The sequence below is a fragment of the Salvelinus sp. IW2-2015 genome, unplaced genomic scaffold (assembly GCF_002910315.2).
Source record: "Salvelinus sp. IW2-2015 unplaced genomic scaffold, ASM291031v2 Un_scaffold7254, whole genome shotgun sequence".
In the NCBI taxonomy this organism is placed as follows: Eukaryota; Metazoa; Chordata; class Actinopteri; order Salmoniformes; family Salmonidae; genus Salvelinus; species Salvelinus sp. IW2-2015.
The window spans coordinates 12,197-22,466 of NW_019948514.1; positions in this window are offsets into that span (position 1 = coordinate 12,197).

The window sequence follows — 10,270 nt, forward strand, 5'->3', positions numbered from 1 at the left end:
CGGTTTGCTCTCTGTCTTGCTTCTGCCTGCTGCTGCTGCTGCTCTGCTCGATGTATCCGTCTTGTGTGTTTGCTCTGTCCTTAGTTTCTCTGCTATGCCTCGTTCGCCTGCTCTGCTGTATTCCTGTTCTCCCTCCTGCTTTCGTTTCTGCCTCTCGCTCCTCTGTCTCGTGTTCATACTGCTCTGCTCGTGTCTTTATCTGTTCTGCTCTGCTCTGCTCTGCTCTGCTCTGGCTCTGTTCTGCTTCTGCTCTGCTCTGCTGCTGCTGTCTGTCTGCTCTGTTTCTGCTCTGCCTGTCTGCTCTGCTCTGCTTCTGTCTGCTTGCTCTGCTCTGCTCTCTGCCTGCTCTGTTGTCTGCTCTGCTCTGCCTCTGCTCTGCTCTGCGCTTGCTGCTCTGTCTCGCTCGCTCTGCTCTGCTCTGTTCTGCTCTGCTCTGCTCTGTTCTGTTCTGCTCTGCTCTGCCTGTTCTGCTTCTGCTCTGCTGCTTCTGTCCGTTCTGTTCTGCTCTGTCTGTCTTGTTCTGCTCTGCTCTCTCTTCTGCTCTGCTCTGCTTCTGTTGCTGTCTGCTGCTCTGTCTTGCTCTGTTCTGTGTCTGGCTACTGCTTGCCTCATGTATCTGTATCGTCTCCTGTGCCTGCAGCTGCTACTCGAAGCGATCCAGATGGTACCGATGAGAAAATGTCTTAAATCAAATTAGCATTTTATATCACACCACACAACTTCCTTGAACAGCAACAAATTAGATTTATTTTAGGAAAGTAACCAAAGCAGTCTGATATCACTGCTAATTAAAAGCTAACAGTCTAACATTCACACCACTTCAATGGTGATCTCATTGTCTTTGAGCTAGCAGCTGTTCCACTATATAGGTTTCATTAGAGGAACCGCATCGGTTTCATTGTTTCTTTAGTTCCACCAATGTGTGTGTGTGTGTGTTGTGGTGTGTGTGTGTGTGTGTGTTTGTGTTGTGTGTGTGTGTGTGTGTGTGTGTGTGTGTGTGTGTGTGTGGTGTGTGGTGTGTGTTGTTGCCTTATTAGTTTTACCAGACTTAGTATGGCTAATCATAAGCAGCATGTTTCCTATAGCAGACCAGACCTCCAACACCCCAAACCCACCGGGAACCTACTTTCTGGTCGCAGTTCCCAGTCACACAGTTATAAAAAAAAACCACTTCATCTGTATAGTATTGAGTTGCGAATTAAAAAAATGTTTCTCTTCATCTAGTGATTGTTAATATCATAAACTAGCTGTGTCTTAGACTGCGCCTTATGATTTTCTGTAAAAAGGGTTAGTTCTGAGATGTTCTGAGAGTCTAAGTGTATCCACAAATGCAGCCTAATCCGTTTGGACCTATGGGGCCCTGGTCCAAAGTGACGGTGAGACAATAGATAGTGGAAAACAGACAGCCACTCACCCATCAGACAACAAGTCACAGAAGTCAAGTTTACTGGTCCAAACACTGGAAAAAGGCTATATTAAAAAAACACGAGTTGATTAAATTGGTTTCCAATTACATCCTGCTTTTGTTGTTTAAATTAATTAATTAAAATCTTGTTGTTTTATTTGAAAGCACATTTATGTCTATTGTAACATCTATTTGAAGAAATTACCAAATATTTATAAAATGTGCAGCTGAATTAATACATGTAAATTTAATTTGACCACACACACACACACAGAGAGACACACAATGAGTGAGAGAGAGAAAACGAGAAAGAAAGAGTGTGAGAAAGAGGCAGACAGAGACAGACACACACAGTTCCCCCAAAATAGAGTAGSCTTTTGTTACATTTGGCAGCCTGTAATAAACATACTCCCCTCTCCTTCCCATGTCCCATGGGTCAACGTTTTTTAAGTGATTCGTCTTTCTATCTGATTTACACAAAAAAAAAGAAAATTACGAAGAGAAAGGGAGGCAGTTCAACAGTATTGGAACATGGCCAAAAGTGTAGAACTTTCCTTGCGTTCCCGGAAGTGTTGCTATAGCGACTGCCTCGGTTGGATAAACGCACAGAGAAAAAGCAGGTTTGATCATGGAAGTTTTCTAACTTTTTTGAAAAGTGTCCTAAACTACTTTTACAACATCGTTGACAGCTTAGGTTTCAATTTCCGAATTATAATGCAAAAACGGTATAATTTCAAAATAGAACATTGACTTGATAAATCCACGTTTTCATACTTTGGCAAATTAACTGGAGAGGATGAGTGCAGAATTCGCACCGCGGCAAAAAGTGACCTTCCTACCAGACATCAACAAAGTGGACAAACGCTCACCTGCCCAAGAGCAGACCAGTCCATGGTCCAGGTGGGTCGATATAAGAATGAAACCTTTCATTTATGTATTTATTTGTGACGTGTTTCTACCCTCAAATACACAAGTAGGCCTAACTATAATAAAAAAGATATAATACGTTTGATGCTTGCTGTAATCYATAAAGCCTATTTAGAGAAGATCTAGCGGCCAGCTGCCTAAGCWATAATCGATATCAMAAACTGGGTGKTTCGAGCCCTGAATGCTGATTAGCTGACAGTCATGGTARATCAGARCWTATACRACGYGTATGACAAAACATGTATTTTTACTGGTCTAATTACGTTGGTAACCAGTTTATAATCGCAATAAAGCACCTCCGGGGTTTCTGATTCATGGCCAATATACCACGGCTGGGGGCTGTGTCCAGAAATAAGAACAGCCCTTAGCCGTGGTACAGTCTATTGGCCATATACCACACTAGTGACCACTAGAAGGTACGCACACACATTTATGCGCAACATGGGTGGTCTAACTTGGCTACATCTACTCCATTCATAGATGCTAACTGCTTTAGCGCCTATTGACCGTAGTATATTTCTTGATGGGAGGAGTTGTGTGAGAGTCCCAACGCTTGCAGTAAACATTAACACGGATCAGATGTGGTACTGTTTTGGAAACATAGGGAACATATCAGCGAGAAATACATTTTAAATGACCACACACCTTTGATTAGGGTTACGGTTCCCACACAGCCATATCTATGTTACAGTACTTGTTTATGGAAACAAAGGCACACCTGTTGCTATATGCAGCAAGCTATCAAGCGAAGTGTCGTTTTTTTGTCGGATGGAGCCTGTATGGATCTGTGCAAAACTTCTACAGTAGATGTATGGCAAGCAATGGTTATTGATGTTTGTAACCGTTACACAACACAGCGTGGGGGATTGTAGTTCACATGAGCCAGAAAATCTCTGAAAACTAGGGAGAAGGAAGAAGTCCGCCAGAATTTTAGAGCAAACCTACATCACACATAGACGGGTTTGGAGACAACACCACGAGAGAAAAAAACGATACACACGCTTCAATGGGACAGAAGTGTGTCGTGAATCCGGATGGCCAGATAGATAGCAACAATGACAAAAAGCTGCCATAATCCGGATGGCCAGATAGCTTGCAACAATGATAAGAAGTTGCCATGATTCTGGATGGTCAGATAGCTAATAACAATGACAAGAAGCTGCCATGGTTTTGGATGGCCAGATAGCTAGCCACAATGACAAGAAGCTGCCATGATTCTGGATGGCCAGATAGCTAGCAACAATGACAAAAAGCTGCCATGAATCTGGATGGCCAGATAGCTAGCAACAATGACAAGAAGCTGCCATGATTCTGGATGGCCAGATAGCTAGCAACAATGACAAAAAGCTGCCATGAATCTGGATGGTCAGATAGCTAGCAACAATGACAAGAAGCTGCCATGATTCTGGATGGCCAGATAGCTAGCAACAATGAACAAGAAGCTGCAATGTTCTGGATGGCCAGATAGCTAGCAACAATGACAAGAAGCTGCCATGATTCTGGAAGGCCAGATAGCTGCAACAATGACAAGAAGCTGCCATGATTCTGGATGGCCAGATAGATAGCAACAATGACAAGAAGCTGCCATGATTCTGGATGGCCAGATAGCTAGCAACAATGACAAGAAGCTGCGATGATTCTGGATGGCCAGATAGCTAGCAACAATGACAAGAAGCTGCCATGATTCCTGGATGGCCAGATAGCTGGCAACAATGACAAGAAGCTGCCATGATTCTGGATGGTCAGATAGCTAGCGACAATGACAAGAAGCTGCCATGAATCTGGATGGCAGATAGCTTGAAACAATGACAAGAAGCTGCCATGAATCTGGATGGTCAGATAGCTAGCAACAATGACAAGAAGCTGCCATGATCTGGATGGCCAGATAGCTAGCAACAATGACAAGAAGCTGCCATGATTCTGGATGGCCAGATAGCTAGCAACAATGACAAGAAGCTGCCATGATTCTGGATGGCCAGATAGCTAGCACAATGACAAGAAGCTGCCATGATTCTGGATGGCCAGATAGCTAGCAACAATGACAAGAAGCTGCCATGATTCTGGATGGCCAGATAGCTAGCAACAATGACAAGAAGCTGCCATGATTCTGGATGGCCAGATAGATGAAACAATGACAAGAAGCTGCCATGATTCTGGATGGCCAGATAGCTAGCAACAATGACAAGAAGCTGCCATGAATGGATGGTCAGATACCTAGCAACAATGACAAGAAGCTGCCATGATTCTGGATGGCCAGATAGCTAGCAACAATGACAAGAAGCTGCCATGATTCTGGATGGCCAGATAGCAACAATGACAAGAAGCTGCCATGATTCTGGATGGCCAGATAGCTAGCAACAATGACAAGAAGCTGCCATGATTCTGGATGGCCAGATAGTAACAATGACAAGAAGCTGCAATGATTCTGGATGGCCAGATAGCTAGCAACAATGACAAGAAGCTGCCATGATTCTGGATGGCCAGATAGCTGGCAACAATGACAAGAAGCTGCCATGATTCTGGATGGCCAGATAGCTGGCAACAATGACAAGAAGCTGCCATGTGTGGAATCGTACGTGGTTCGTTTCAGCTAGTTGTCTCCTACGGAGGGGACTGTGGATCTCTCTCTCTCTGGCCTTTAGTACGTTTGTACATTAGTCAGTCACATGCGATATCTCAGAGAGCACTGGCCCAACCAATAGCCATAGAGAAATCCACCTTGTCATAGAGAATCCGGTGTTTACAACATTACAATGATTGGTCCAAGGGGATGAGCTATGGTCATTACTGAAATGTGTTAGTCACACGCAATATACAATTGGCCCAAGGGGAGAGGGGGCTGCATCATTCGTGGGGGACGACATGTTTGCTGTTGCCTTGTTTTATCTTCTTGATACTGAGTCTTGTTTTTGAGGGGTTTGGACTGAATATCACGTCTATGCTAATATGGCTCAAATTCGCAAGCTTGCCAACAAGTGTAATGAATGTATTAGCTAGCCACAAGTGTAATGATTATTAGCTAGCCAACAAGTGTACTGATGTATTAGCTAGCCAACAAGTGACTGATATTAGTAGCCACAAGTGTACTGGTGTATTAGCTAGCCAACAAGTGTAATGATGTATTAGCTAGCCAACAAGTGTACTGATGTATTAGCTAGCCCAACAAGTGTACTGATGTATTAGTACATGATGATGATTGCTAGCCAACAAGTGTAATGATGTATTAGCTAGCCAAAAGTGTAATGATGTATTAGCTAGCCAACAAGTGTAATGATGTATTAGCTAGCCAACATGTAATGATGTATTAGCTTAGCCAACAAGTGTAATGATGTATTAGCTAGCCACAAGTGTAATGATGTATTAGCTAGCCAAACAAGTGTAATGATGTATTAGCTAGCCAACAAGTGTAATGATGTATTAGCTAGCCAACAAGTGTAATGATGTTTAGCTAGCCAACAAGTGTAATGATGTATTCGCTAGCCAGCAACTGTAGTGATGTATTAGCTAGCCAACTGTAATGATGTATTAGCTAGCCAACTGAATGATGTAATGTGTGTTATGTATTAGCTAGCCAACAAGTGTAATGATGTTTTAGCTAGCCAACAAGTGTAATGATGTATTAGCTAGCCAACAAGTGTAATGATGTATTAGCTAGCCAACAAGTGTAATGATGTATTAGCTAGCCAGCAAGTGTAACGATGTATTAGCTAGCCAACAACTGTAACGATGTATTCAGCTAGCCAACAACTGTAACGCTGTATTAGCTAGCCAACAACGTAACGATGTATTAGCTAGCCAAGAAGTGTAATGATGTATTAGCTAGCCAACTGTAATGATGTATTAGCTAGCCAACAACTGTAACGATGTATTAGCTAGCCAACTGTAATGATGTATTAGCTAGCCAACAACTGTAACGCTGTATTAGCTAGCCAAGCAACTGTAATGATGTATTAGCTAGCCAGCAACTGTAGTGATGTATTAGCTAGCCAAACTGTAATAATGTATTAGCTAGCCAACAACTGTAATGATGTATTAGCTAGCCAACAAGTGTAATGATGTATTAGCTAGCCAACAAGTGTAATGATGTATTAGCTAGCCAACAACTGTGATGATGTATTAGCTAGCCAACAATTGTAACATGTATTAGCTAGCCAACAACTGTAACAATGTATTAGCTAGCCAACAACTGTACCGATGTATAGCTAGCCAACAATGTAACGATGTATTAGCTTGCCAACAAGTGTAAATGATGTATTAGCTAGCCAACAAGTGTACGCTGTATTAGCTAGCCAACACAGTAACAATTTATCTGAGAGACAAGTGCTTATGTGTGCAAATGTATTTAATTATTTTTAATAAACATTGAATATTAATATAGTCTGTTTTGCCCCATGGTTGTGCACATGTCGGTTTGAAAGTAGTAAGTTGATATTACAGACATTACCCGTCTATAATACAGTAGTTAGTTGATATTACAGACATTACCCGTCTATAATACAGTAGTTAGTTGATAATTACAGTAGTTAGTTGATATTACAGACATTACCCGTCTATAATACAGTAGTTAGTTGATATTACAGACATTACCCGTCTATAATACAGTAGTTAGTTGATATTACAGACATTACCCGTCTATAATACAGTAGTTAGTTGATATCAGAACATTACCCGTCTATAATACAGTAGTTAGTTGATATTACAGACATTACCCGTCTATAATACGTAGTTAGTTGATATTACAGACATTACCCGTCTATAATACAGTAGTTAGTTGATATTACAGACATTACCCGTCTATAATACAGTAGTTAGTTGATATTACAGACTACCCGTCTATATACAGTAGTTAGTTGATAATACAGACATTACCCGTCTATAATACAGTAGTTAGTTGATATTACAGACATTAACCTGGCTATAATACAGTAGTTAATTGATATTACAGACATTATCCGTCTATAATACAGTAGTAAGTTGATATCAGACATTACCCGTCTATAATACAGTAGTTAATTGATATTACAGACATTACCTGTCTATAATACAGTAAGTTGATATTACAGACATTATCCATCTATAATAAAGTAGTTTATTGATATTACAGACATTACACTGACCAAGGCATACACATGTTTTTAGGATGCAGAAAAAGGGGAAAGAAACTGAAACAACTCAGCCTGCAAGAAGCCAGACACCAACTGTTTCCAAGGATGAAATCTCCCTGTAAGTCAATTCATTTGCCTTTAATCAGTTGAATCYTCCTGTAAGTCAATTCATTTGCCTATAATCAGTTGAATCGCTCTGTAAYTTGATTCATTTGCCTTTAATCAGTTGAATCGCTCTGTAAGTCAATTCATTTGCCTTTAATCAGTTGAATCGCCCTGTAAGTCAATTCATTTGCCTTTAATCAGTTGAATCGCCCTGTAAGTCAATTCATTTGTTTATTATGTGTCTAGGTCTATTTATGCACTTCGCTGCTCAGCTCAATTCAGTGCAGTTCACATGTTCACCAGTAGAGGTCACCACAAACCACCCAATGCTGGGTGACCTGCAGTGCAATGCTGGGTGATTGTCTACTTCACTTCAAAGCCCTGTTCCCCTGTCTGTCCATGAATGCCGCCAGCTAAAGGTAGTGATGGGGAAACAAAGCTTCCTGAAGCATTGATGCTTTTCAGCCAATTGTGTCAAAAAATAGGTTAATTTCTCTGAGCGTCATTATCCGATGCAGTGCACATTAGTGACATCTYCTGGTCAGCGATAAATAGCAACGTGTGATTAGTAGATTTTTCCCGAATGCTGATATTATCAAAACTCCGAAGCGCAGCGGTAAACTGTTTGTTTTAGTAGCCTATAGTCTGTTGGATTGCCAGGTTAGTAGCCTATAGTCTGTTGGATTGCCAGGTTAGTAGCCTATAGTCTGTTGGATTGCCAGGTTTAAGTAGCCTATAGTCAGTTGGATTGCCAGGTTAGTAGCCATAATAGTTGGGATGCCAGGTTAGTACCTATAGTCTTGGATTGCCAGGTTAGTAGCCTATAGTCAGTTGGATTGCCAGGTTAGTAGCCTAATAATCAGTTGGATTGCCAGGTTAGTAGCCTATAGTTCGTTGGATTGCCAGGTTAGTAGCCTATAGTCAGTTGATTGCCAGGTTAGTAGCCTATAATCAGTTGGATTGCCAGGTTAGTAGCCTATAATCAGTTGGATTGCCAGGTTAGTAGCCTATAATCAGTTAGATTGCCAGGTTAGTAGCCTATAATCAGTTTGGATTGCCAGGTTAGTAGCCTTATAGTCAGTTAGATTGCCAGTGTAGTAGCCTATAGTCAGTTGGATTGCCAGGTAGTAGCCTATAGTCAGTTGGATTGCCCAGGTTATGTACCTATAGTCAGTTGGATTGCCAGGTTAGTAGCCTATAGTCTGTGGATGCAGGTTAGTAGCCTATAATCAGTTAGATTGCCAGGTTAGTAGCCTATAATCAGTTGGATTGCCAGGTTAGTAGCCCTATAGTCAGTTGGATTGCCAGGTTAGTAGCCTATAGTCAGTTGATTTCCAGGTTAGTAGCCTATAGTCAGTTGATTGCCAGGTTAGTAGCCTATAGTCAGTTGATTGCCAGGTTAGTAGCCTATAATCAGTTGATTGCCAGGTAGTAGCCTTATAGTCAGTTGATGCAGGTTATAGCCTATAGTCTGTTGGATTGCCAGGTTAGTAGCCTATAATCAGTTAGATTGCCAGGTTAGTAGCAATAATCAGTTGGATGCAGTTAGTAGCCTATAGTTGTGATTGCCAGGTTAGTAACCTATAATCAGTTGATTGCCAGGTTAGTAGCCTATAGTCTGTTGGATTGCCAGGTTAGTATAGACCTATATCAGTTGATGCCAGGTTAGTAGCCTAATAGTCAGTTGGATTGCCAGGTTAGTAGCCTAAATCGTTGGATTGCCAGGTTTAGTAGCCTAATAGTCAGTTGGATTGCCAGGTTAGTAGCCTATAGTCTGTGGATTGCCAGGTTAGTAGCCTATAATCAGTTTGGATGCCAGGTTAGTAGCCTATAGTCAGTTTGGATTGCCAGGTTAGTAGCCATAGTCAGTTGGATGGCAGTTATACCTATAATCAGTTGGATTGCCAGGTTAGTAGCCTATAGTCAGTTGGATTGCCAGGTTAGTAGCAAATCAGTTGGATTGCCAGGTTAGTAGCCTATAGTCTGTTGGATTGCCAGGTTAGTAGCCTATAATCAGTTGGATTGCCAGGTTAGTAGCCTATGTCTGTTGATTGCCAGGTTAGTAGCCTATAATCAGTTTGCGATTGCCAGGTTAGTAGCCTATAAGTCAGTTGGATTGCCAGGTTAGTAGCCTATAGTCAAATCAAAAGCAAATCAAACAATCAAATGTATTAGTCACATTACACATGGTTAGCAGAATGTTAATGCGAGTGTAGCGAATGCTTGTTGCTTTAGTTCGAACAATGCAGTAATAACACAGTAATCTAACCTAACAAATTCCACAACTACTACCTTATACACACAAGTGTAAAGCGGATAAAGAAATGTACATAAAGATTATAGATAGAGTGAATGGTAACAGGAAACGCATAGGCAGAGATGCAGTAAGATGTATAGATATGGTTATAACATATCGAGATGAGTACTGAAGTGTATTAAACATAAAGTGGCATTAGTTTCAAATGGCTAGTGGTACATGATTACATAAAGATGGCAAGATGCAGTATAATGATATAGAGTATAACAGTATATACAATATCCATAATGAAGAAATGGGTAAAGTAGGGATGTAACATATCTAAGGTGGCTATGTTAAAAAGTGGCTAGGGTACATTTTTACATATTTCCCATCATTCCCAATTTTTTAAAAGTGCTGGAGTTGAGTCAGTATGTTGGCAGCGGGCCGCTAAATGTTAGTGGGTGGCTGTTAACAGTCTGAATGGCCTTT